General features: G+C 41.5%; 1 protein-coding gene across 14 annotated transcripts in view; it reads right to left on the reverse strand.

Annotated features, from left to right (window-relative positions):
- Positions 1 to 26,504, reverse strand: part of ATXN1 (ataxin 1) — a 280,037-nt gene that overhangs the window by 78,170 nt on the left and 175,363 nt on the right. Inside the window, exon 1 of one of the 14 annotated variants that reach the window (XM_073331978.2) lies at positions 1,662 to 1,725. The exons of the other annotated variants lie outside the window; for them this stretch is intronic. The gene's annotated coding sequence lies outside the window, so the exon portion shown is untranslated. Of the gene's footprint in view, positions 1 to 1,661; positions 1,726 to 26,504 lie in introns of those variants that run through there. 14 annotated transcript variants of the gene reach the window in all.

Raw genomic sequence — 26,504 nt, forward strand, 5'->3', positions numbered from 1 at the left:
GTCTGAGAGCTGGACTCTTGCACTGCACAGTGGATTTACAAACACAAAAAACAACAAACTTACATTCAGTAGCACAAAGCCCTGTTCATTATTCACAACAAGCATCACACTTTGTTGACAAAGAGTTAAAAGAAATCAGGCAGTCAGAAACCAACTTACTCTTAGAGGCGAAATGAGCCTTTTAAAGTGTGATTTTCTGGTAAAGCTACTCTTTTCTAGCCTGAAGCATGCAATACAGTATGACAGGCGTGCTGTCTAAGCCAATCAGAAAGGAGCAGCTCAGTTACTTTACTTCGCCGACATCCATCACATGAATTGATTAATTACAGTCTATTTCTGCTATATTAAATGACTAATGTAAAGTCATTGTAACAGAACATACAAATAGGATCAATATCTCCTGCTACAGAAATAAAGGTTTCGGCTTCACCTTGACACATAGTTTCCTGAAATGTCTTGGCTTTGCACTGATGCTTATGTGGCAGAAGGAAATTAGCACTCTATGAGTTTGCTTTATTCCACAGACTCCTAAAAAAAGGAAACCAAAATATGAATAGGTCCCAGTTATGCCATTTAGCCAGTGGCCTGAAAGGAAGACCTTGCAGAACTGTACAACCCCCCCTATCTGGATAGGGGGCTCTGCGATCTCCTTGAGGCACAATCCTGCCCTAAGCAGCTGGGAGAGCAGGGGGATGATGGTGCAGCCAGCCTGGTCTGTAGCATATTCCTCTTCCTACACAGCCTCAAGGGCCTATCAATAAAAGAGATTAATTAATGCTACTTGCAGCAATATTTTCTCTTCCTTTGCACTATGTGACCCTTTATGCAAGTGTCAGAGAGTGAAAGCCTTGGCCGGGAACCAGTGGCAGCACAATCAGAAGTGGTCATTGTCTTCACCAAGCATGGTCACTGAAGCCATTGGAGCCTTGTCTACACTAGGGCTCCAGTTCAGCAAAAATACTTCAGAACATGCTTCAAACCCATTAAAACCAACGGGAAATAAGCACAGGCTTACGTTTTTGATGACAAGGGGCAGCTTACTGAATTGGGGTCTAGGGCACCCATGAGTGCTGACACTGGTTCAGCTGAACTGACAGCATCCTTGGTGGATTTTTTTCCCTAAAATTTCCTCACGTGGGCCTGACGTGAGGGAAGTATGTGGGGAAAGATAAGTCATGTGGCTAGTGAGGGATACGCAGGATTTAGGTCAAAGATTCCCATGGGTTCCCACTTTATGTGACAATATCAGGTACCATCCCGTGGCTTATTTACAGAGTGGCTGGCCCCGGGCAGAGAGAATACAATATCAGAAATGCAATCCCCCACATCCTGAGCAGTCTGGGGGTAAGCATTCCCATTCCATGGCCTTTTATGTTGGAAGAGAACATGAAGTTCTTAAGGAATAATTGATGTAGTGTCATGAAGTCAAATTGCAGAAAAAGCTATATGCTTATTACTAAAAAGTACCATAACTGTGCTTATCCGTGCTATAGATTTCTAGCAATTTACTGAAAGTTTTGGCCTAGACCAAAACTGGGGAAGAACCTGCAAGCCCCTGTTAGAAAAGTGAATTGGAACTTAAGAATATATTATTTAGTACATGCATATACATCAGGAATTTGAATGAGTAAAGCAGGCTGATTCTGCTCAGTAATTCTCACTTGTAATGGCTGTACACAGCTTGCCAGTAGTTTCTCCTCAGACTCCAAGAACAATCCTGCGAATCTGTTCCAAGTACACGATAAAAAGTTTACCACTGTGTAGTTTTCATAGTAAGACTTGTACACTTTTTTTTTTAAGCCAAGTACAAGTGGAGGCTGTCAAAAAGCAGCAATCTTAGCAACAATCTTAGTTTCCACAAAAAAATCCCTATTCAAATATGCTCTAATATGCCACTCTCACACACATCTCCTTGCAAGTTTCCTGCCATAACAACTATATGCAACACACATAACACAGTTTATAGACAGGAGGTGGGAGCATATTGAGGTGATACGAAACTGCAGAAAAACCTGAGTGTCTCTGGATTAAGTTTAGAAGTGTGTGCAACAAGAGTGATGTAGTGGTGGGAGTCTGCTATAGACCACCGGACCAGGGGGATGAGGTGGATGAGGCTTTCTTCCGGCAGCTCACGGAAGCTACTAGATCGCATGCCCTGATTCTCATGGGTGACTTTAATTTTCCTGATATCTGCTGGGAGAGCAATACAGCGGTGCATAGACAATCCAGGAAGTTTTTGGAAAGCGTAGGGGACAATTTCCTGGCGCAACTGCTAGAGGAGCCAACTAGGGGGGGTGCTTTTCTTGACCTGCTGCTCACAAACCGGGTAGAATTAGTGGGGGAAGCAAAAGTGGATGGGAATCTGGGAGGCAGTGACCATGAGTTGGTTGAGTTCAGGATCCTGACGCAGGGAACAAAGGTAAGCAGCAGGATACGGACCCTGGACTTCAGGAAAGCAGACTTCGACTCCCTCAGGGAACGGATGGCCAGGATCCCCTGGGGGACTAACTTGAAGGGGAAAGGAGTCCAGGAGAGCTGGCTGTATTTCAAGGAATCCCTGTTGAGGTTACAGGGACAAACCATCCCGATGAGTCGAAAGAATAGTAAATATGGCAGGCGACCAACTTGGCTTAATGGTGAAATCCTAGCGGATCTTAAACATAAAAAAGAAGCTTACAAGAAGTGGAAGGTTGGACATATGACCAGGGAAGAGTATAAAAATATTGCTCGGGCATGTAGGAATGTTATCAGGAGGGCCAAATCGCACCTGGAGCTGCAGCTAGCCAGAGATGTTAAGAGTAACAAGAAGGGTTTCTTCAGGTATGTTGGCAACAAGAAGAAAGCCAAGGAATGTGTGGGCCCCTTACTGAATGAGGGAGGCAACCTAGTGACAGAGGATGTGGAAAAAGCTAATGTACTCAATGCTTTTTTTGCCTCTGTTTTCACTAACAAGGTCAGCTCCCAGACTGCTGCGCTGGGCATCACAAAATGCGGAAGAGATGGCCAGCCCTCTGTGGAGATAGAGGCGGTGAGGGACTATTTAGAAAAGCTGGACGTGCACAAGTCCATGGGGCCGGACGAGTTGCATCCGAGAGTGCTGAAGGAATTGGCGGCTGTGATTGCAGAGCCACTGGCCATTATCTTTGAAAACTCGTGGCGAACCGGGGAAGTCCCGGATGACTGGAAAAAGGCTAATGTAGTGCCAATCTTTAAAAAAGGGAAGAAGGAAGATCCTGGGAACTACAGGCCAGTCAGCCTCACCTCAGTCCCTGGAAAAATCATGGAGCAGGTCCTCAAAGAATCAATCCTGAAGCACTTGCATGAGAGGAAAGTGATCAGGAACAGCCAGCATGGATTCACCAAGGGAAGGTCATGCCTGACTAATCTAATCGCCTTTTATGATGAGATTACTGGTTCTGTGGATGAAGGGAAAGCAGTGGATGTATTGTTTCTTGACTTTAGCAAAGCTTTTGACACGGTCTCCCATAGTATTCTTGTCAGCAAGTTAAGGAAGTATGGGCTGGATGAATGCACTATAAGGTGGGTAGAAAGCTGGCTAAATTGTCGGGCTCAACGGGTAGTGATCAATGGCTCCATGTCTAGTTGGCAGCCGGTATCAAGTGGAGTGCCCCAAGGGTCAGTCCTGGGGCCGGTTTTATTCAATATCTTCATAAATGATCTGGAGGATGGTGTGGATTGCACTCTCAGCAAATTTGCGGATGATACTAAACTGGGAGGAGTGGTAGATACGCTGGAGGGGAGGGATAGGATACAGAAGGACCTAGACCAATTGGAAGATTGGGCCAAAAGGAATCTGATGAGGTTCAATAAGGATAAGTGCAGGGTCCTGCACTTAGGACGGAAGAACCCAATGCACAGCTACAGACTAGGGACCGAATGGCTAGGCAGCAGTTCTGCAGAAAAGGACCTAGGGGTGACAGTGGACGAGAAGCTGGATATGAGTCAGCAGTGTGCCCTTGTTGCCAAGAAGGCCAATGGCATTTTGGGATGTATAAGTAGGGGCATAGCGAGCAGATCGAGGGACGTGATCGTTCCCCTCTATTCGACATTGGTGAGGCCTCATCTGGAGTACTGTGTCCAGTTTTGGGCCCCACACTTCAAGAAGGATGTGGATAAATTGGAGAGAGTCCAGCGAAGGGCAACAAAAATGATTAGGGGACTGGAACACATGAGTTATGAGGAGAGGCTGAGGGAGCTGGGATTGTTTAGCCTGCAGAAGAGAAGAATGAGGGGGGATTTGATAGCTGCTTTCAACTACCTGAAAGGGGGTTCCAAAGAGGATGGCTCTAGACTGTTCTCAATGGTAGCAGATGACAGAACGAGGAGTAATGGTCTCAAGTTGCAGTGGGGGAGGTTTAGATTGGATATTAGGAAAAACTTTTTCACTAAGAGGGTGGTGAAACACTGGAATGCGTTACCTAGGGAGGTGGTAGAATCTCCTTCCTTAGAGGTTTTTAAGGTCAGGCTTGACAAAGCCCTGGCTGGGATGATTTAACTGGGAATTGGTCCTGCTTTGAGCAGGGGGTTGGACTAGATGACCTTCTGGGGTCCCTTCCAACCCTGATATTCTATGATTCTATGATATTCTCCACCCCATCGCCAATGCAGCATTATTCTCTGTTCTCTTGAGAGCTTTGTCTTTGTTCAGTCTAGTTTAAATGACGTGGCTTCCACCCCTTCTCTTGGAAGATTATTCCACAATCTAATCGATCTCATCAGTTGGAAGTGGCTTCTGGGTTTCAGCCTACATTATTCCTTGCTCATTCATCAATTACTCCTCATACCTCTTTGGACCACCCAAAACAATTAATCTCCCAATGTGGATGTTTACACCCTTCAAGTACAGTACTGGGAGTGTGTTTTCATCATATCATCCCCAGCCAGCCCCCTTATTTCTTGTTTACTCAAGCTATTCGTTTTAACATTTTTAACCTTTCCTCTCCCTTCTAGCCTCCTAATCTCTCTTGTTGCTGCCGCTGTCTGAATTAGACATCATCTGTCTGACAATGAAAGCACCACACAGATATGAACTTTGTATCTCCTACAGCTCTCTCTGTTAAAAGACCACCTGTGCAACACACACGCACACAAAAACACCCCAGACATTTTCCACATCCATTCTTTTCATAGCAAAGCCTATCTTTGCTCGGACAGGAAGTAAAATGCACTCCTCTTTTTTTTTAAAAAGTGTCCTTAGAGTTGGGGAGAACAAACATACTGTTACATTTGCAGATAAGAAACTGCCTCCCCACTGTGGCTCATTCCATCTTCAAAAAGAAATATATTTACCAATGCTTCCCTCTTCTAGTTCTTTAAGGAAGTTAATGTGGAAATGTTACATTCTGAGAACAGTCCCCTATTCTCAGAAAAATGTCAAGACGTCTTTAGAGCTGATTCAGTGAGCATCTTAACTCCTCACAGGATTTTGCCCCTCGCTCTATACTGAAACCACCTGGACCCCAATCTTCCTGTAAAAAAAACTGGAAGAGGGAATATGTTACAGATTTTAATAGGAACTTAATTAAACCTTGCTGTTCTTTAGCACTATGGAATTTCAACTCATTGCTGGAGGATAAGTGGACGTGGAGAAGAAAGGCCCCTAGGCTAGGCTGGAGAAAAACTGTTCTCTGGGTTTTACATAAAAAATTTCTACCAACCTAAATATCCTCTCAGCTAGATATCACTTCGAAATAGGGACTGTTTAGAGACCAAACATACAGTGTATTTTAACCTGTGATAATATTTCCATACAGAAGCAGGTCAGAACCTTATTCTTCCATTCTTGCTTTCACTGACTAGCACTTTACACTGAAAGTAATGCCACTGATGTGATCCAGGGGTTAGCGCACTAGCTTAGGATGCAGGAAACCTGGTTCTGTTCCCTGCTGTACCAGATACTGCCTGTGTGATCTTGGGCATGTCACTTAGGGAACTGAGGCCAGAGAGTCTATCTGTACAATGGGGATAATAGCACTGCCCAAGCTCACAGGGGTGTTGTGGGGACAAATGCATTAAAGATTGTAAGGGTCTCAGAGACTACAGGGACAAACATGTTGATTTTGCAGCAAGGATGGCAGAATCAGAGAATTAAGAACAGTAAATATATCCAAATACTTTAAATTGAAAATTGTTTTAATGCACAGGGAGTGATTAAAGGTCAGTGCCACTTTCCCATAAGCAAATTCTTTGACACACCCATGTTCTGAGCTCCAGAAAGATCATTGTATCTGGCATCAAATGGGGTTCTGTTCCTTGCAACTGCCTAGTGCATTCTGCCTAGTGCATTCAGCAGAGAGATAAGACATTGCATACATATCCACTGAACACCTTAACGCAGATATGCATATTTTACTACTGATCTGTACACTTACTGTATCCAACATTTACTGTTTATTCTGAAAGGAAACCCCTCCCTCCCACCAAGAACACTTCTTCAAATTGTTCATTTCTTACCAGTCAAACACACACACCAATCCTGAACGTTACAGGAAACTCTTAAAGTCATTATGACATTATTTGTTACCCTGAAGCAAGTCATAATTTGTATGCACCCTGCCAAGCCCTTCCTCTCAGACCTGTAGTAATTATTAGGAAGTATGAAAGCAGGTGTCACTTTTGACAAGCTGTAAGATGGCTTTATATTCTCAGTTGCAACAGGATAAAAATGATCCATAAAAAGAACGTGGCAGGCTATTACTTTACAACTAGTGTATATATAATGGTTGCAGCTTATGCCTTTCTCTCTTTGGTATTTTAATTGAAGTCTGGAGCTGCTAAAGGACAAAAACAAAAAATATGTACAAAATCCCTCCGATACGTACATCCCATTTTGCATAATTTCTGTTTAGTTTCATAACCACCTGTCAAGCCAACTGACCTTCATTTGCATGTGCTATATGCAACACATGCTAGCTAGCTTCCAGCACCGTGACGTGCACATACTTTACAAAGCATTAACTTTGTCCCGTTTGATTCCCACATATAAACCATAAGGTGCATACCTGGATCTCTGCCACAGCACTTTCGGATAGAGGGGACAGTGCTTATTTGTTTTAATTTCCATCAAACTTTAGTTACCAAGGCCAAAACCTTTCACACTTGTGTGCCTAAAATTAAACACCAAAATCCATATTTAGGCATCTAAATAAGCAGCCCGGTTTGCAAAGGTGCTGGTCACCCAGCTGCTCTTACTGGCATCAACAGGAGCATGCCAAAAAAGGACACCTGCTTTTCACTAACCTCATTTGGAGTTGTGGGTACTCGGGACCTTTGAAAACCATCCTGCTTATTTAGGTGCCTAAATGCAGATTTAGGTGCCTATCTTTAGGCATCCAACTTTTAAAATGTTGACACAGGCTTCTTGTTTTGGCCTTCAGATTTCTGTTTCATATTTAATATTATATAAGAAGGCATAATTTGACTTTATCTAATAGTAACATCTCAGGCTGTAACTGAAATACATATATTGATGATAATTAATATCATTCCAGTGGTGAAAAGCATCCAGGGAACTTTGTCTCAACAAAAGCTGGTCACTCTCTTTGACTAAACAATGAATAAACAAATTGGGGGGAAAAAAGCTGTCTTTATGCTAAAAAATAGAGAAATCGAAAATATTATACTACGTTTTGTTATGCAGCTCTCTGTCTCTCTCTCTCACTAACATCCCCCCCCACACACACAACTTGACAATACAGATTTTGGAAATGTTTTTTCAAAAACCCATAGACCGGGGGGAGGGCGGGGACACGACTATCTCCTGCCTTTAAAAATCTTTTGTGAGAGTGTCAGACTATTTGGGACATAATAACTATGTTGAAACACAGCAGCTACATCCTGCCTCATACTGAGGGCCTGATTCAGAAAGGCATCCCCATTCAGGGCAGTATGTGCTTAAGGACTGTCCTGAATCAGGGCCTAAAGGACGGGAGGAAAAATGATGCAGGTCTGAGATACATTCAGGTCAAAACTGACAAACTACTTGCCCTAACATAGGGTCTGATCTAATGTCTACTGAAGTCAGTGGGAAAACACATAAGCAGTAGTAGCTACTGAGGGACCCGCCCTCCTGCCCCCATGAGGTTTCGGCTCACGAGAGGTTAGTGCATGAACCACTGGCCATAGCCTTGCTCTGCCCCCAGTCTCCCACTTACTAAGAATAAGCTACAGTTTGTTTATGAAACCAGTTGTTACACTCTGCCTCATTTCAAAACTTTTTCTAATGCAAATAGCATTGAAACAACCACCCACATAGGGAGCTGCTGAGATCTGCCCAGGAGCAGAATCACACTATGCAGACCCCCTGCAGTTGCTGTTTTCTCCCCAGCACAACCAGCATGCTGTTTTTAAGCTGCTTTGGAGCAGTCTGTGGTTGTGGGTGGCAACTGAGGATTCATCCATAAAGTTTTCACATGGCAAATTTTACATTACAAATATATACATGAAGTTATCTACAATCTCCCCCAAAACAAACAAACAAAAACAATCTTTCATTTCAGTTCAATAAAGTCAGAACATGTTTAACCAAGTCCACTTTAAGACTTTTGCCTGCGTCTTTTTAAAAGCATATTTTAATCCTAATACCTGTTTCAATTACAGGTTTCAGAGTGGTAGCCATGTTAGCCTGTATCAGCAAAAAGAACAGGAGGACTTGTGGCACCTTAGAGACTAACACATTTATTTGGGCATAAGCTTTCGTGACACATTCAAAATAGGTTTTTAATCTTTTCACATACCCAGGTTTTTTTCCTGTTTTAATAACAACAGCTCTGTCTTACTGCCATTCATTTCAAGTCAGGGCAGAAATGTCTGAGCTGCCTGCCAACTATTCTCCTTAGGCAGGACTTCAGCGAATTCCAAGCTCCAGAGACAGTGGGAGGGAAACTCGACCTCAGAAAACATCAGAAGCTGGAGTACTTCAGTAACATACCAAACAAGAGTTCCTTCCCTTCCTTCTTAAAAGAAGTCTTAGCAATTCTAATGATACTGATGAGTGAAAGGGAGCTGCATACCCAATGTGGCTATATAGTGCTAGTCAGTAAAGCATATACCACACACTATTCTCCCTCTCCTCTATGTAGCAGAATTTCTCTCTCTCCCCCCCACTCCTCCCTCTCATTCTTTTCTTCTGGTGTTCCTAGTGATCTGCTCAAAGTATAGAGAAAAGGAGTACTTGTGGCACCTTAGAGACTAACCAATTTATTTGAGCATGAGCTTTCGTGAGCTACAGCTCACTTCATCGGATGCATACCGATAGATGATGTAGCATAGAGATGCTACCTGTTTATAAATCCAGGTCAGGAGGCAGTGGCTCCGTTTTGGAATAATGGAGGTACAGAGACAAGTCTGTCTTCGTATCAGAGGTGTCTGCTCTGTATAGGGTATGTGTGAGGTTCCCCTATGAGACTGTCTGCCAGGGAGTTCAGAAAACAGCCTCTCAATGCACTCATACATCAGTTAGGACCTAATGTGGTCACCCTTGTTAACGTGTGGTTGGTGAGGATTTATGGTATTTTATGATCAGTTAGCTTGCACAGTGCAGCTTTACACTAAAGAAAAGCTTCCCCTGCCCTCCATGACCCAGAACCATTCTGAGCAGCTCCATCAAATGGCCAATGGGAGGCCAGCAAGAAGTCAGTCAGCCACTACTCCAGCACTTCTGTACTTAATGCTTCTTTCTGAGCTTTTTCGCTGTAAAGTGTCACTGTTTGGGAGCCGTTTCACTCAGGGAACACCAGACAGAAATCACCTCACTGTGGTCCCAATGTCAATGTGGTTTTCATACATCACTGGAAGGCCAGCAGGAAGAGAGGACACTGTTTGTTTTCCTTTGACATTCCTACACCTAGCAGTAAAACAGCAGAACCGTGGGAAGAAGTGGGGGAGGCCCTATTTTTAAAAGTAAATTCCTATGAAACACACTTGATATGGTATTAAATGCCAAAAGCTACTGCATGTTAGAGTTCTAACAAGGCTCTTCTGTGCATTACAGCTCTACAATACACTCTTGATTGTGGATATTAATTGGACTCTAGAGTAGCTGGATCCACTGAGCCTCTGCGGCTCCCCCTCTTTCCAGACACATTTCAACTTCAACAAAATGTTCCCCTTGCTGTGCCTTGAATATCACTTGGATGAGGAAATATTTTTTTTTTACACCTGGGACAATGTGATACTCTGAGACCTAACAGGAAAGTCTCTACCCAAAACAACTCAGTTGCCAGTGGGAAATTGCTGGCAGTTAAATACTCAGATAAAATGTAGGAGAGAAAATGCATATAAACCTTCTCAGCAATGCATCAGAAAAACACCATGGTAGTTCCCACACAACCCAGAAATTTACCAGTCCAAATCTCTGTGTTTTATGGATTATATTAAATACATGGCAGGAGTGGATGGTATAGACTGGAGTTCCAGGCATATCTGCCCACAGTGTCCCATAGAGACATAACTTTGTATGGAAGAGAGTGCTTGGAAAAGGTACCCGTTTTCCATAACATTCTGAAAGGGATTTTTAGAAAATTATCTGCAAACCATGTGAGAAAAACAGGAAACATTTCTACAAGTTTATGGGTAGCAAACCTTTAGCGGAAGGTAGGGAGGGTCTATTGTTCATGTGCAACAGACTCCTAATAACAGACAAATGGAGAGGGAGGCTAAAGGGAGGTTGGGCATATGCATAAATAGTTACACTATAGTCCATAAGGTTAGCTGCTAAACCATCCTGGCTAAAGAATATTTACTATTTAACCAGCTTTGTGATGGAAACAAGACAGCATTTCTGCAGATAGATGGATTTTATTAATTAAAAACACTTTAAAATATATTTAACACTATTATAAATGCTGGAGGCAAAGCAGGGTTTGGGATGGAGGCTGACAGCTCGCAAGCCCCTAAGTCAGTGGTTCCCAAACTTTAACAGCCCGCGAACCCCTTTCACTAAATTGTGAAATCTCGTGAACCTCCTCCTAAAAATGAATATTTCCAGGGATTTAAGTTTAAATTTCCTCCGCACTCCCCGGGGCTCCTGCTGCTGGACCCCATTGACCGCCCCAACTGCCCGGCCCTGCTCTCCCTGGGGCTCGGGCTGCCAGCCCCGCGTGGAGCCCTGGGGTTCAGGCAGCCGGCTCCCCCGCTCACGGGGGCAGGGCTTGGGCTGCCAGCCCCAACTGCCCGGCCCCGCTCTCCCTGGGGCTCGGGCTGTCTGCCCTGCCACTGGGTCCCACCTGCTGCCCACAATGCCCGGGGTCCTCTGGCCGCCATTAGTGCAATTTTTCTAGTGAACCCCCCTGTAAGGTTCTGCAAACCCCAGTTTGGGAACCACTGCCCTATGTAATAACCTCCCAACCCCCTCAGGGGTCCCGACCCCCAGTTTTAGAGCCCCTGGGCTACATAAAAGCACTAGCAAAGTCAGTATAAACTAAAATGTCAGACAATGACTTGTTTATACTGCTCTCTATACTAGACACTGAAATGTAAGTACAATATTTATATTCCAGTTGATTTATTTTATAATGATATGGTAAAAAGGAGAAAGTCAGCAATTTTTCAGTAACCGTGTGCTGTGACAATTTTGTATTCTTATGTCTGATTTTGTAAGCAAGTTGTTTTTAAGCGAGGTGAAACCTGGGGGTACACAAGACAAATCAGACTCCTGAAAAGGGTAGAGTCGTCTGAAAAGGTTGAGAGCTACTGCTCTAGCTGCTGCCTCTTGCAGGTGGTAATACTGCTTTGAAGGAGAAGCACAGGTAACAACACTTTGCAGGGGGAGTTTAAGCTGTGCATAACTGAAGGCCAGAATCTAGTATATTGTACAGTTTCTCCACTTGCCAGAACCTCTCAGAGTTCCGATGATTTAGCCTGTCTATATGGTAGAGTTGACTTTAGTTAAGAAAGGCAGATTGCAATCATGAATGTTCTTGATGCCAGTATGAAGGTTAAGCAAACATATAAACACACTGTTCTGAGTACTTCTATAAACGTTGCTATCATTATTTCTTAAATCTGCAACTTCAATCATTTCTAAGTGATTTAAATGCTTTTGAGTGTTCTGCTGTACAATGTTATGTAATGTTAACTGAGTAGCCTTAAGACATGTACAGTTTTCATGGGGTTTAATTGGACATCAGCTGATTGAATTTTGAGTTACATTCTGAGTGTGTGGGTTTTATTGTGGTTTTTGTTTGTTTTTGTTTTGTTTGGTTTTTATGGGCATCTAGCTAAATAACCTTGGAACCTAAATAGCCTTGCTACCAATGGAAACAGCAGAGTATGCGGAGGAAAAATATATAGTTCACCTAAAGTATTTCAAAGAGATCATAAAATTATCCTAGGCCCGAAACCATTTGCATTGCACCTTCGTATGCAGCAAACACTCAGAGCAGCCACTTTCAAGCGGCTAATCTGCCCACTGCATTATTTCTGGTAATGACTCACAAAGTCCCACACAATTCTGATATCGTTTTCCTGATAATGTCAGCTACCAAAATGAAACTATATATTGGGTTCTTAAAAAAAGGTGGGGGGAGAGCAAAACCCCACCAGTTGTTATTGGGAACAAGCCTGTGGAACATTAAAGTGACAATCTTTATGTGTAATTAGAACAAAGTGCATTTCTGTACACATGCACTCCCCAGACAAGATTTTGAAACAAGACTTTGCCTCTTACTATCAATAATTTGTCTCCCTGTGTGTTGTTGCTTACACAGATGTTCACATAATTTTTTTGTCCGATGGCAGCTTAAAAGCTAACACATTTATTTCTGCATAAGCTTTCATGGGTAAAAAAACACTTCTTCAGACGGTTTGCATCTGAAGAAGTGTTGTTTTTTTTTACCCACGAAAGCTTATGCCCAAATAAATCTGTTAGTCTTTAAGGTGCCACCAGACTCCTTGTTGTTTTTGTGGATACAGACTAGCACGGTTACCCCCTGATACTTGACATAATTTTTTGCATATGGCCAACTAAAGGAGAATTCATTTCAAGAATGATGTGATTGTCTGTGCGGGTAAGTGTAACAGGGAAAAACTTTCAACATTTATCTCAAGATACAGTTAAATCACAGGCCAAATTCTGCCTTCCAATGTGCACACAGGGCTTCTATAGAAGTCAACAGCAGACACACGTGCAGATCCAAAGGCAGAATTTGGCCCAAATTAAGGAAGTCTCTCCTCCCCTGCTTACAAACCTTAAGTAAATTTTACTCAAACATTTTATGATAGGATTCATGAGCACAAACCATAGAGTTTGACAATGTTCGTTCATCACTGCAAATCATTAACAAAACTATCACTAAAAAGTGCTTGAATATTTATAGAGAAACTGAGAAAAAATGTGAAGACACTTGAGGGGTGGGGTGGGGCTTTTGTTTGTGCTCTTTGTTTACGGGGTTGTTCTTTCTTGGGACTGAGAGAGGCCAGACCGAAATCCATCTTCTCCAACCCATCCTAATCCAAGTCTCCAATATTGCAACCAGTATAGGTAAGCCAGGCAAGGCGGATTCGTTTATCTTTTGTTTTATGTGAATTTCCCCTGTGTTAAGAGGGAGGTTTATTCCTGTTTTCTGTAACTTTAAGGTTTTGCCCAGAGGGGGATCCTCTGTGTTTTGAATCTGAATACCCTGTAAAGTATTTTCCATCCTCATTTTACAGAGATAATTTTTACCTTTCTTTTTTTTTAAATAAAATCCTTCTTTTAAGAACCGGACTGATTTTTCCATTGTTCCAAGATCCAGGGGTTTGGGTCTTTGATGATTTTGTAACCAATTGGTTAGGATATTATTCTCAAGCCTCCTCAGGAAAGGGGGTGTGTAGGGCTTGGGGGGATATTTTGAGGGAAGACGTCTCCAAGTGGTCTCTTTCCCTGTTCTTTGTTTAAAACGCTTGGTGGTGGCAGCATACTGTTCAAGGACAAGGCAAAGTTTGTATCTTGGGGAAGTTTTTAACCTAAGCTGGTAAGAATAAGCTTAGGGGGTCTTTCACGTGGGTCCCCACAGCTGTACCCTAGAGTTCAGAGGGGGAAGAAACCCTGACAATAGCTACGGGAGATGTAATAATTATACATTCTGGGCCAAATATATTGCTGGGGCAACTCCACTGGAGCAGTGCAGTTACAGCAAAGATTTATTTGGACCACTAGTATTACAGTAGAAAAATTGAAATCTATTTCAGCCAAAATTGTTCGATTTTTAAAATATCCATGACTTATTTTGGGAGAACATTCTGCACACAAAGGCCAATGCCAAGAACTTCTAATTCAGCCTGTTCTATTTGGTTTATTTTTAACTAAACATATTGAAATTATGCCTGGAAAGAAACAAAACTGGTGTGGGCAAAAGACAGGCAAATTTCCTTCAGAAGTGTGGTTTTACAGCGACACTTGAAAAGCATATATGACTCTCCAAAATACAAATAGATATATTGTGAAGCGTTCTGAGAATCAGTTTCCATTTTCTCCTCCCTATAACATGATTATTATCACAATTCTAAAATATGCTCCCACCTTCCGTTTCTGTTACACAAAGCAACATATTTGGAGAGCTGCAATTGATTTCATATGTTTAAAGACTGTGGGATTGCACTGTCATTCAGTGGAAACACATAGCCAATGTATTGTATAGGACTTCAATGATGTGTCCATCTCAAATACAGAGGTCTACACATTATTCCATCGTCCTGATATCGTCTAAAAGAATACAATGGAAAAAATAATAAGGGGACAGAAGGAAGAATTTAGCTTGGAAAGCTGAGTAGTGCCACCAAAACAAAATTGCTCAACTTCTTTTGGCAAAGTGTAAAATTTGTATAACACTATTTTTCCACCAAACACATTTACTCTATAAATCAATTTTCTCTGTCACTATTTATTGTTGCACTTTGCTCAGTGGTTCTGAGACGCCGCATGCAAAATCACAGTTACACTTGTTAAATTTACCCTGCAGGGCCGTACCACCAGTATGTGCACCATCCCAAGAGGCAAGTCTGCCAAGCTCATGCAGTGCGTATCATCACTAAACCCACGAGAAAATGCAAATGTGGCTGTATCACAGCTTATTTGCATTTTTTTCATTGGGCAACCTTTATACAAAGTGTCAATTTGCTTTGCTTTCCTGCAGTTTATTACCAGTGTGAGATGTTTACTGCCCTTATACAAGCTAGATTTAATAGCAAAAACATTAAAAGACATAATGAAATGCATGTTGGAAATACAATATAACCTTTGAAGTGATGTTCTAAGCATGGGGTCTTGACTGGGCTGTAGAATGTTAACACCTACTACTAACGGTGCAGAACCATCTCTCTTCTCACACACACAAATGCAGACACACACATCTTTTTCTATTTTTTCGGTATTTCTAAAAGCAGAAATATTTGCTTGCAAACTATGAAGGTCCTGAATCAAGTCACTGAGTACACATTTCACTCACACTGATAGCAGAGTGGAAGGCTGCCAGTTTAGCATCTTGGCTGACATTCAAACTTGCTGATTGCTGAGCGTCTTTGGATTCTGAGCTCACCATTAAAAAAAAAAAAAAAAAAAAGACCAACCTCACAATCATGTCTGAGAGATGCTTCAGAGCTCTCTTCTCTTTTGCAAGTTTAGTCTCTAGGAGTGAACACATATGAATAGTACAATGCTGCAAAAAAGTGGGTAGGGCACTTGGCTTTATCTGCAAAGTTACAATATAATGAGTATTATATTTTTCTTACCCAAGCAATTTTTCCACGTGACTGGGGTGAGGAATTGCTCAAATCAGCAACAAGAAAAAAGATCTGTTTATGTGTTAAAGTTGAAAATAAATCTTGGAAACTTGTGGAACTGATTTCATGATTGTGTAAGAGAGAATGGGACTGCGTTATGTCTTACAGAAGGTTTTCTACTCCATATAAAAGCCACTAAAATTCATCAAGTTCAAAACCAAGCCAAGTACTTCTTGATGTGTCTCACTACTTCCAAATACCTAATCTCTGACATTATTAAAAGAGGCTGACGCTGTGTGTATTTCTCACATTTACTGACACGAAAACAGATGTTGCAGTCAAACCACCTGGAAAGTTCAATCAAATTTTACAGTTGGTTTTTAATAGCCTCTGCCAAAAATTTGGACAAAAATTAATAATCATAGAACAGTAAAGTGTTTCATTACAACTATTTAATCAGCACAGTATATACAATACTGTAAAATTTTTAATCAGCTGTAAATATAAGTACCGAAATCTGAAATATATGTAGAGTGTGTATATGCTGTATAGCTACTTAGAATGAAGACAATCATATTTACATGGTATTTGTGTCTTGCACAATAGTGGAAATATAGGACCTGATCCTGCTAGGTCTTTCCAGGATCTACTCAGCACCTAGCAGGATCAGGCCTACATATGTTACCACAATTCACAGATATCAGAGTTATATATTGAATGGTAATTGCTTGGGCTAATTATTTCAAGATTCAATTTATGCTAGTCAGCCTGAGGGGAGGGGAGCACAACATTAACTTGACATATATTTAACTTTTTACAGTATTATTATTTAATTATAATTATTTAAAATTTATGACAGCATAGTTACCAGAGGCCTCAAACACAGTCAAGACTGCACTATGCTAGGCATGGTACAAAACACACAGAGACAGAGTCTCTGCCCCAAAGACATTACAATCATGACTGTAAGCATGTGCATAAGTGTTTGCAGGCTCACTTTAAAGGATATTTAAAAGTAACTAGGGATTTTGGGGATACTTCAAATGGCAGATGCTTAATACTTTCTGGAAACCAGGCCCCTTTTAAGATGTCTCAAGTTGGGCACAGACTGTCTCTTGAAAATCTTGGACTTTATGTTTACTTCTAAGTATATTTTTCAGTTTTAACTGGCTGAAACTTTTGTACTAACTAGCAGGACATTTAAAAACACCTTACTACTAACTGTTATTTAATCAACACTTTAATGGCAGTAGATGTTCAGACTGATAGCAGATTAGTACAACCAGAATATTTTGTAACATTTAATAATCAGTAGGAAAAAAACAGGGGATTTCCTGACTCTGTGATAGGGCCCTTAAAATGAAGCTTTCCAACATTCTGATCTTACTGGGTGCAGAGGAATGCTGTGAAGTGAAGCAGAGCAAAGCGGGCAGCTGGCATTGTGAAGGAGGCATGCAGGGAAGGATGACTCAGAAGAGTCGAGGTTAGGGGAAGGGCTCTCCAGAGCTCCCTACTGCTGGCTCCAGAAAGGAGTAGTGGTGCTGCCCCCCTAAGTGTTTGCTGCTCATGGCTGGCTGACACCATTAGATGCTGTGGACAGGCCTAGAATGCAAGATAGGGCTAAATCCATATTCGGCTCAGCTCATGGGCAGGTGAACTGTTAGAGAGGAGCTCCATGGCTCCCATTTCTTCCCCCAACAAAACTCCATAAGATGAGCTAAGATTTTGCCCATAGAAACACAGAAAATTAGAGACTGGAAAATGTTCACTTCAGTGCGCTTTGCTGGCAATCTAATTCCTGGACAGAATGTTAAGGCTGTACTAAAGCAAGGCAAATTCAGATTGAAGTGTGATATACCATTGCTAACTTGCTCCTTTGTGTCCAAGTACTAGAGAGGCTTTGGAACAGATTAAAGCCTGATTCCTGACACCTTATGTCAAATAAATCACCTTAGTTAAGAAAACACTGGCAGCAGCATAATTTTGTATTTCCTAGCTTTTTGTCATAAAGTCAGAACCTTTTCAACATTGTAACTTTTTTTTTTAAGTGCAATTTTCATTATTGTGTCATTTTCTGCTTTCCTTCCAGGTTCCTCAGTTTCATTTTGTGCTGTGGTTCAATGAAGCAGTTTCAAGGTCCCTCTAAATGTGCCAGGTTGTTTCACACACAAATGCATCCTTGCAGCACAGAATGAAACAAAGGCAGATGAAAGCAAAAGAAACTATTCTTTAGCCACACGCTCTGTATTTTGCATGTTACTCTTAACACACACTGGCAGCCCATGCCATAAGGCTCCTATTATGGAAGAAAGTGACAGTTGAATTACTTTTGTTTTTAATCATCAGACATGAAGATATCTACCATCATTTCCAAGCTAACCCTCCTTCTTTATCAGCAGGGTCTGGAACCATGATCTTCCATGTACTGTATACTTGACACAGCACAGTGACTCCTTTTGGTGAACTTAGAACCTATTATAACTAATGGAGTTGTGTGATATTCAGTACAAGCAGGAGGGCTGTACTCCATGCCCCATTACGTCCAATGGCATCATCTTCAAAATGTTAGGCACCCACAACTTTAATATAGATGTGAAGCCTGCACAGATGCAGACTCCACCATGCAATGCTCCAGCTGGCTTTGAGCATCAGGCATTGCATGGTGGTATATGTTGTCTCTACACATCATCTATGTATTAAAGGAAGAGTGGCTGCAAATACCTTAGCAGAACTCTCTAGGCTGCATTTGCTCTGAAGCCCACACTTTGGCCACTCTTGCCATGCAAAGCCATTGTATGAATCTATGAAGTACCTCTTTTGTTAGACTAGGAAGTGTGCTGAACTCAAGTGTGCTGAATAGGAGTCAATTTCCCCCCCTTTAAAATGGTGGCTCTTACTTTTTCTATTTACCAAAAAACCCCCCTTACTTTGACAATAAATCTTAATCGGGCTTTAAAAAACAAAACAAAACCTGCTTATGTCTAAGTCACGCTCCCATCCTTTTAGCTGGCACATCACAACAAAATGGCCTAGAACTAACCTCAAACAGTCATCTGGAGAAAAACAAAATATTTTCCCATGTCATCACTGCTATAGACATACTAACCACAACTATTCAGCTTCTCAATTTGCAGTTTGTATTATGATAACTTTACCTAGAAATATTCCATAGCTCAAAACCAGCAAGTGCAATGTCAAAGAAACATTCAATGACCTGACAAGCATGGCGGTGCTGACACTTTCTACAGAACAAGACGTGGAGTGACGCAATAGTTCACTAGGGACAACAGATTTCTCTAAAATGCCTAAAAATACTGCTCTGGCCTGGCCCAACAGTCTAACTGCAGCATCTTAGTGAGGAAGGAGTCCAAGTTTAACCCTTGAGTTTGGTCCCTTGATTGTCAGCCCAAAGGGACCGGGAGTGCTGCGGAGGTGAGAAGCAGCATCTTGAATTCTTATGTTGTGATCCATTCTGATAGCCAATTTAAGGAGAGAGTTAATAGGCCCAAGAGGAAGCTGCACTCTGTATTCCTCTGTTAAAGAGAGGATTTTCTGTACCGTACTTCGGGCCCCTAAGGGAGGTAAAATAGGAGCGATCCATGGGGATCGGGGGGGGGGGGGGGAGGGGAAGAGGTTCTATTCTATGTGTACAAAAACACAGCCATGCAGAAGGGACTGTAGTAAACAGACAGTGGAAGCACAGTCACCATAATTCACTCTATTTGCTTCAGTTACTTTATCAGTTTTAAAGAGGATAAAAACAAACCCCCCGTTAACTTAGGGTTGTGGTTGAAATTCTTTACTTACAAGTTTAGACTTTGAAAATCATATGCGCACACGCTCGGACAGACTTAAAAATATTCTCAAGTGGTGCCAGTACTCAGAAGAGACTAAGATGTCACAAAGGTTGGACTCTGACACTGCTCTATGGTTTTGGCAGGAAGGGTGTGATTATGATTGTGAAAGCTCTGCAGAGAAGGATTATTAGGAAGCCTGAACAGTACAGATTAAGTTGTTTAGATAGGGATAGCAAACCAAGAAAAAGGACAAAATAATCCCTAAGGGTGCTATCAAGACACACAGCAACTTTATTCTGCCCAATTTATTGATTTACTATCCCTCAGTAACACAGTCCCATCCATACCGTTCAGGTCTCCTTACAATCTGTTAAATAGCGCTGGCTTCTGTGGGCTGCAACTGTGATGTCAAAGTTGTTTAATATGGATGTGACAGAACTGATATATGGCTATCAGAATTAATATACAGTGTTGCAGGGGTTGCTTTAAGCGACTGTTACTTGCAGTTATGCAGTTCAACCACTAGATGACTCTGTGCATACTGCAGGTTTCAGAAAGGGAGGTGGTGTCTGCTCCAGGAACAGACAAAGTTGAAGTTAGCTACCTTTGTGTATACACAATTGCTGTTCTCCCTAAGAATAACTGTTACTCAAAGTACAACCCGAATTCTTGAGACACAGTGTGCCAGCTTTCTTCTTGTGGGCAAAGGGAAATGCATTTTCAATCCCCTATGACTGCAGGAGAGCGATGCTGGAAGGGAACAGTCTCCCTATAGGAACAGCAGATTTCAAACACTCAGGCTGTATATGAATAGGGTGACCAGATAGCAACTGTGAAAAAACGGGACAGGGGGTGGGGGTGGGGGGGTAATAGGTGCCGATATAAGAAAAAGTCCCCAAAAACGGGACTGTCCCTTTAAAAACAGTACATCTGCTCACCCTATATATGAAGCTGCTGAAGAGCTGCACTCAACCAGTGTATCAGCCCACCCTTTGCACTTTTGATCTCAGGTCATGTGGCTGACTTGTGCTGGTACATCCCCACTCCAAGCAGGTTTTCTGTCACTGGGGGTCTGCAGCTGAGGTTGGTTACTGATTTAAAAACAATATGGGCAGGATATGTGACTGTAATCCCCACATCCAATGCTATAAATACAGTAACACAATTCAGAGTGGGTCTTTAGCATCAGGTTCTTTCACCACATTGATCTGTAGGAGGTTCAATCTGCAGTTCTCCAAATACTGAGCTGCGTATTCCTATGCTTTATTAAGACCAATCCATGTCAGTGAACACAGTGCAGATAATGTGCACCGAGCTCATTTTCTGTAAACGAGAGCCAAATGTAGTATAAAATCTGGATGCTAGGTCAAGAACTGAAAATCTCACAGTAAAACAAAAGAGTAAATCTACATGCTCCACACTTTCAAAATGACAGACCAGAAATCAAAGCTGTCATTTTTTTGTTTGATTTTATGATATTTTCAGTTTTTCTTTCGGAGAAGAGAGAATACATATTTCAAATCATACTTAATACCTCACTCCCCTGCTTCAAACTTCCATTACACACCTACCACACCATGTGTTTTTCGTTGGCATCTTTTACATGAAAATATCACATGCGCTTCACAGTTGATTATACTGTATAGGGCCACTATTTGGGAAAACATTCCTATTCTGAATATCATTTAAGCACAAGCTTAATTTTAAGTTAACTAAATCTACTGGAAAAAAAAGGATTTAAGCATGTGCTTAAGGGCTGTCCCAAACAGGGATGGACTTAAGTATGCACTTAAGCACTTTTCTGTATCAGGGCCTATATGTCCACACTGCTATTAGATATAGCTTGCAACATATCTCATCTGCCTAACACAGAAGTGAAGGAGGATAGCAAAGACTACATGTCGTGAGGAAAATGAGTTAGCTCAGGGAAACTAGAAACCTTGGGGCAGACAATGATTGTTTAATTAGAAAGAAGCTTAACACATACAGGGCAGGTTTAAGAGATGAATCTCCTAAGGAACATGAGTCAGGGAAGTTGCTCCAGATGGTGGGGCCATGTGGGACGTGACTCTATTGTCTACTATGAAAAAGAAAAGGAAATCTAGTGGTCGGGGAGCAGAGAGAACAGGCAGGATGATAAAGAAATGAGGCCAGAGGGGAAGAAGGAAATTAAAGGTAGACATATAAAATGAGGATTTCAGAAATTAAAGGTGTTGCAGTACCACTTCAGTCAATGAGAGGTGAAATACAAAAGGTTCAGGTGTTTGGTTCGTATATGCATAGAAAAGTCTGGGTGTCTATCCATAGTAAATCCATACTTCGGTCAAAAGAATCAGGGCTGACATCTCATGAGAGCAGCTTGTCATGAAGCTTCCATTGCCACTTGCTTTCTGTCATTTTGGAAATACTGTAAGAATACCTGTTTTGTTTTGTATCAGTATTTCTGCTTCCAGTCCCCAATGAAATGTCAAAAGAACATGATAATAGCCAACAAAAAGGGAGGAATTACTTCAGATGATGTGTGAGGTATAACAAGGACTATGGGAGGAAATTTAAAGAGGTAATAACTTAGGTTGAATACGATGAAACAAGATCTATTAGGCTGTGGTATGTAGTCTCAAAGGAAGTGGTGGAAACCCTTGGACTTCTGGACATTTGAAACTAGATGGGTCAAAACTCTTGAAAATACACTGTAGGGAACAATCCTGTGTTGTCAGGAAAATGGACTGGCTGACTTAAATTAACAGATCTTTTGCACCTCCAACTTCAATGAATTTATGAAAGAAGGATGTACAGAAGTGCACAAAAATAAAAGAAAAACAATAATAAATGAAAGGTTAATAACCAAAAGGTCTGAAACCCTCTATAAAAAGTTCAGTTTGATTCAAGTTTTGGGTTTTGAACAAAAGTTCATGTGGATACTTAATGTATGTTTGCTCATCCATTACAACGAGCCACAGCAGGATAAACCTGAAGTAATTTGTTACAAACTGACTAAGAACACAGGTTGATTTAGGAGCCAATCTACATGTACAGATTGTAAGCTCTTTGGGCCAGAAACTAAAGAGGCCATGGTGAGCTGCTCACTTTTTTACACACCAGATGAAAGGATAAAGTCCTTTCACAAATATTTCCTGCCCAAAATTCAACTTGCAAATCACCTTCCTTTTGTGAAAAAAGAGCTCATGCTTAGATCCCTGCAAATCTGTGGATATCCACTTTATATCCATATCCGTGGACCATGTTTGCGGATCACGGATTGGATGCGGATACAAATTTTGTATCCGTGCAGGGCTCTATTCAAGCTTACTAGTCAGTAGCTGAATTTTATTACTGTACTAGAGTCTCTCCCCAAAGTAAACTATCTTGACATTATCAGGGTTCATAGATCAATGGAAACTTCTGAGTCAAAGCTACATATATCACCAAATGCAAGACACAAAGTACTGGTATCACTCAGACAGCAGCTCCCACATACCTTTTGATGCTTATTCTCTCAGCCATGAAGATTGGTTAGTCAAATTTAAATATCTCTTTTTAATATACAGTACTAGCTAAAAACAGCATCCAAGCGTACAAAATAAACACATGCTCCCTACAACAGGAGTTGCTAAACATGAGATAATGCATTAGCCTTCCCACAATTTTATTACTACTATTATAGTGCCATCAGTGTACAAAGCAATATAAAGTAGGAGAGCTGTGCCAAACAAATAAACAGCTTCTGTGCACCAATAGGCAAGCACTATAAAGACACAAGCTGGTACAATACGGAATATAAGGTAATAAAATATAGAATTGGAGCGGCGGGTGGTCATCGTAATTGCAACGTGTCACAATGCAAATGGATGTAAGGAGGAGAATGAGGGAACTTAATCTACATTAAGTGGAAAGCAGTGGGATGAAGACAAAAACGTTAGATAGGAGTAACAGAAACAAAGGGCATATTTACTAAAAGAGTAGCGGGGAGCGGCGGGATATGGGATGGTAGGAGTGCTGAGGTGAAGTTGCCGGGTGAGACATGGATGCCCTGAAGAAAAGGAGCTTGAACTTTATGCAGAAGAAGAAGAGGAAAGCCACTGAACCAAGAGTGATAAGACGACATGGTCAGAGCAGCATGAAAAGAAAATGGAAGCAGCAGCTTCTGAGGAATAGTAGGAGGCCAGAAAGCAAAAGGTTGTGTTAGTAAAGTGACAGAACTTGGGCATTTACTAGTCTCTTAACTGGTAGGAAGGAGACAAAGAGAAGAATTTCAAAGATATTGTAGAAACCAAGAGATGTCACACTCATTTCAAGAGAGAAGACTTGTTTCTAGCGTGTACCTTTCCCTTAGATAACTCAACAATTAGTCAATGGGTTTTCTGTTGTTATTTACTATTAGTATTGTGATAGTGACTAAAGGCCCCAATCAGAGGTCAGGGAGGGCTCCATTGTGCTAGGCACTGTACACATATCCTGACATTTGATCATAATCTGAGTATCTGACGAGACAGGATATGACACGTGGATACAAAAAACAGACAAGGAAAGCTGTCAAGGTTCCTCCCCCACTCTGAACTCTAGGGTACAGATGTGGGGACCTGCATGAAAAACCTCCTAAGCTTATCTTTACCAGCTTAGGTCAAAACTTCCCCAAGGTACAAAATATTCCACCCGTTGTCCTTGGACTGGCCGCTACCACCACCAAACTAATACTGGTTACTGGGGAAGAGCTGTTTGGGCGCGTCTTTCCCCCCAAAATACTTCCCAAAACCTTGCACCCCACTTCCTGGACAAGGTTTGATAAAAAGCCTCACCAATTTGCCTAGGTGACTACAGACCCAGACCCTTGGGTCTTAAGAACAGTGAACAATCCTCCCAACACTTGCACCCCCCCCCTTTCCTGGACAAGGTTTGATAAAAAGCCTCACCAATTTGCCTAGGTGACTACAGACCCAGACCCTTGGGTCTTAAGAACAGTGAACAATCCTCCCAACACTTGCACCCCCCTTTCCTGGGAAATGTTGGATAAAAAGCCTCACCAATTTGCATAGGTGACCACAGACCCAAACCCTTGGATCTGAGAACAATGAAAATGCATTCAGTTTTCTTACAAGAAGACTTTTAATAAAAATAGAAGTAAATAGAAATAAAGAAATCCCCCCTGTAAAATCAGGATGGTAGATACCTTACAGGGTAATTAGATTCAAAACATAGAGAACCCCTCTAGGCAAAACCTTAAGTTACAAAAAAGATACACAGACAGAAATAGGTATTCTATTCAGCACAGTTCTTTTCTCAGCCATTTAAAGAAATCATAATCTAACACATACCTAGCTAGATTACTTACTAAAAGTTCTAAGACTCCATTCCTGGTCTATCCCCGGCAAAGACAGAATACAGACAGACACACAGACCCTTTGTTTCTCTCCCTCCTCCCAGCTTTTGAAAGTATCTTGTCTCCTCATTGGTCATTTTGGTCAGGTGCCAGCGAGGTTACCTTTAGCTTCTTAACCCTTTACAGGTGAGAGGAGCTTTCCCCTGGCCAGGAGGGATTTCAAAGGGGTTTACCCTTCCCTTTATATTTGTGACAAAAGCACAAGATGGTCTCTTCAAGCTAGAGTTGGGCCTGAATCAAAACTCAAATCTAAGCAACTCTGAACATTGAGGAAGTTGGGATCTGGATCCTAACTTTGCTTTGCTTTGCTGGCGTTTAGTGTATCTCAAAACCAAATAATTGGATCTAAACACCAGCAGATTTTGGAAAGTTTGGATCCATATGCCAGCTTTTTCCTTTGCCCAACTCTACTTAAAACTCCAAGAGAAACTCCCTCAAAGACACATTGTTCTAACTTCAGTTATGGCTTAATCTGTACTTAATCTGACCATGTTTAATGCTATTTAACTAAATCTGACCAGGGCTGGAGATTTACAGTTTTTTCTTTTTCCCCACAAATGAAAAGGGACTGCTTTAAATAACAATATTTAAAAAGCACTTTCCCTCATTTCTTCTTTTTTTTAAGTCTATGTGCAGAAATACTTATTTATGCTTATTTGTTAGAAAGGTGAATTTTAAAATTTGAAACAAAACAAATAAGAGATCTTGAGATTTATACACAAAGCTATATGAAAGAGTACCATGGAATAGGTCTCTACCATCACGTATTAATAAAACGTCACAAATGAAAACTCACCATGTTTCGCCCCAACATCACATTGCAATTATTTTGCAACTTTATTCATCACAAGGGGCCAAATTCTTCTGACAGTTAGATCTTTGCAGCCCTCTTTGAAGTAAATAGGGTACACAAAGGTGTAATCAAGGGCAGAATTTCAGAATTCTGCTGATTCATCTATGTCAAGTTGCATAGGGAGTGCTCCCAAGATCGGGGCTCCACTGACACATGTTCCAGACACATGGACTGTTCGAGACCCATATCCAGGGTCTTGAAGGGCCATATGATAGACACAAAACTGAGTTTTGCATAAGTCAATTTTCAGTTTCAGCAACAGTGAAATCATATCCGGTTTGAGTATCAGACAGTGAATTGGACAGAGTGCTTTACCGTTTACAACATTCTGAAGTATTGAAGCAGGAGGAATAAAAAATTATAGCCCCTGGCCTGCATTAGAGCTCAAGCCTTAAAATACTAACCAAATCAGTAAACCATTTGAAGGTAGCCCTTTTAAGAAGGTCCATGTTGCTGTAATTATGTTTATTTTGTTGAAAGGCTTTTTTGAAAAACACCTAGCATTACTTTTAAGCGTTACCTTTGGAGCTAGCCTTTGCCAACACAAGGTCAGTTATCTGCTTTCTAGTTTCTCTTTTTGACGATGGAGAAGCACTGCTCTCTTGCTTCAGCATTCCAGTCCTGACAAGATAAATAGGCAGCCCACTGTGCCTGCACAGATCATCTGGTAGCATCATGACCCAAGTTTGTAATCAAGAAACTCATCCTCTGTACTCAGGGTGATAAAGGGGTGGGCTCATTTTGAAGAGTGAAATAA

This window comes from Lepidochelys kempii, chromosome 2 (genome assembly GCF_965140285.1).
Source record: "Lepidochelys kempii isolate rLepKem1 chromosome 2, rLepKem1.hap1, whole genome shotgun sequence".
Taxonomy (NCBI): domain Eukaryota; kingdom Metazoa; phylum Chordata; order Testudines; family Cheloniidae; genus Lepidochelys; species Lepidochelys kempii.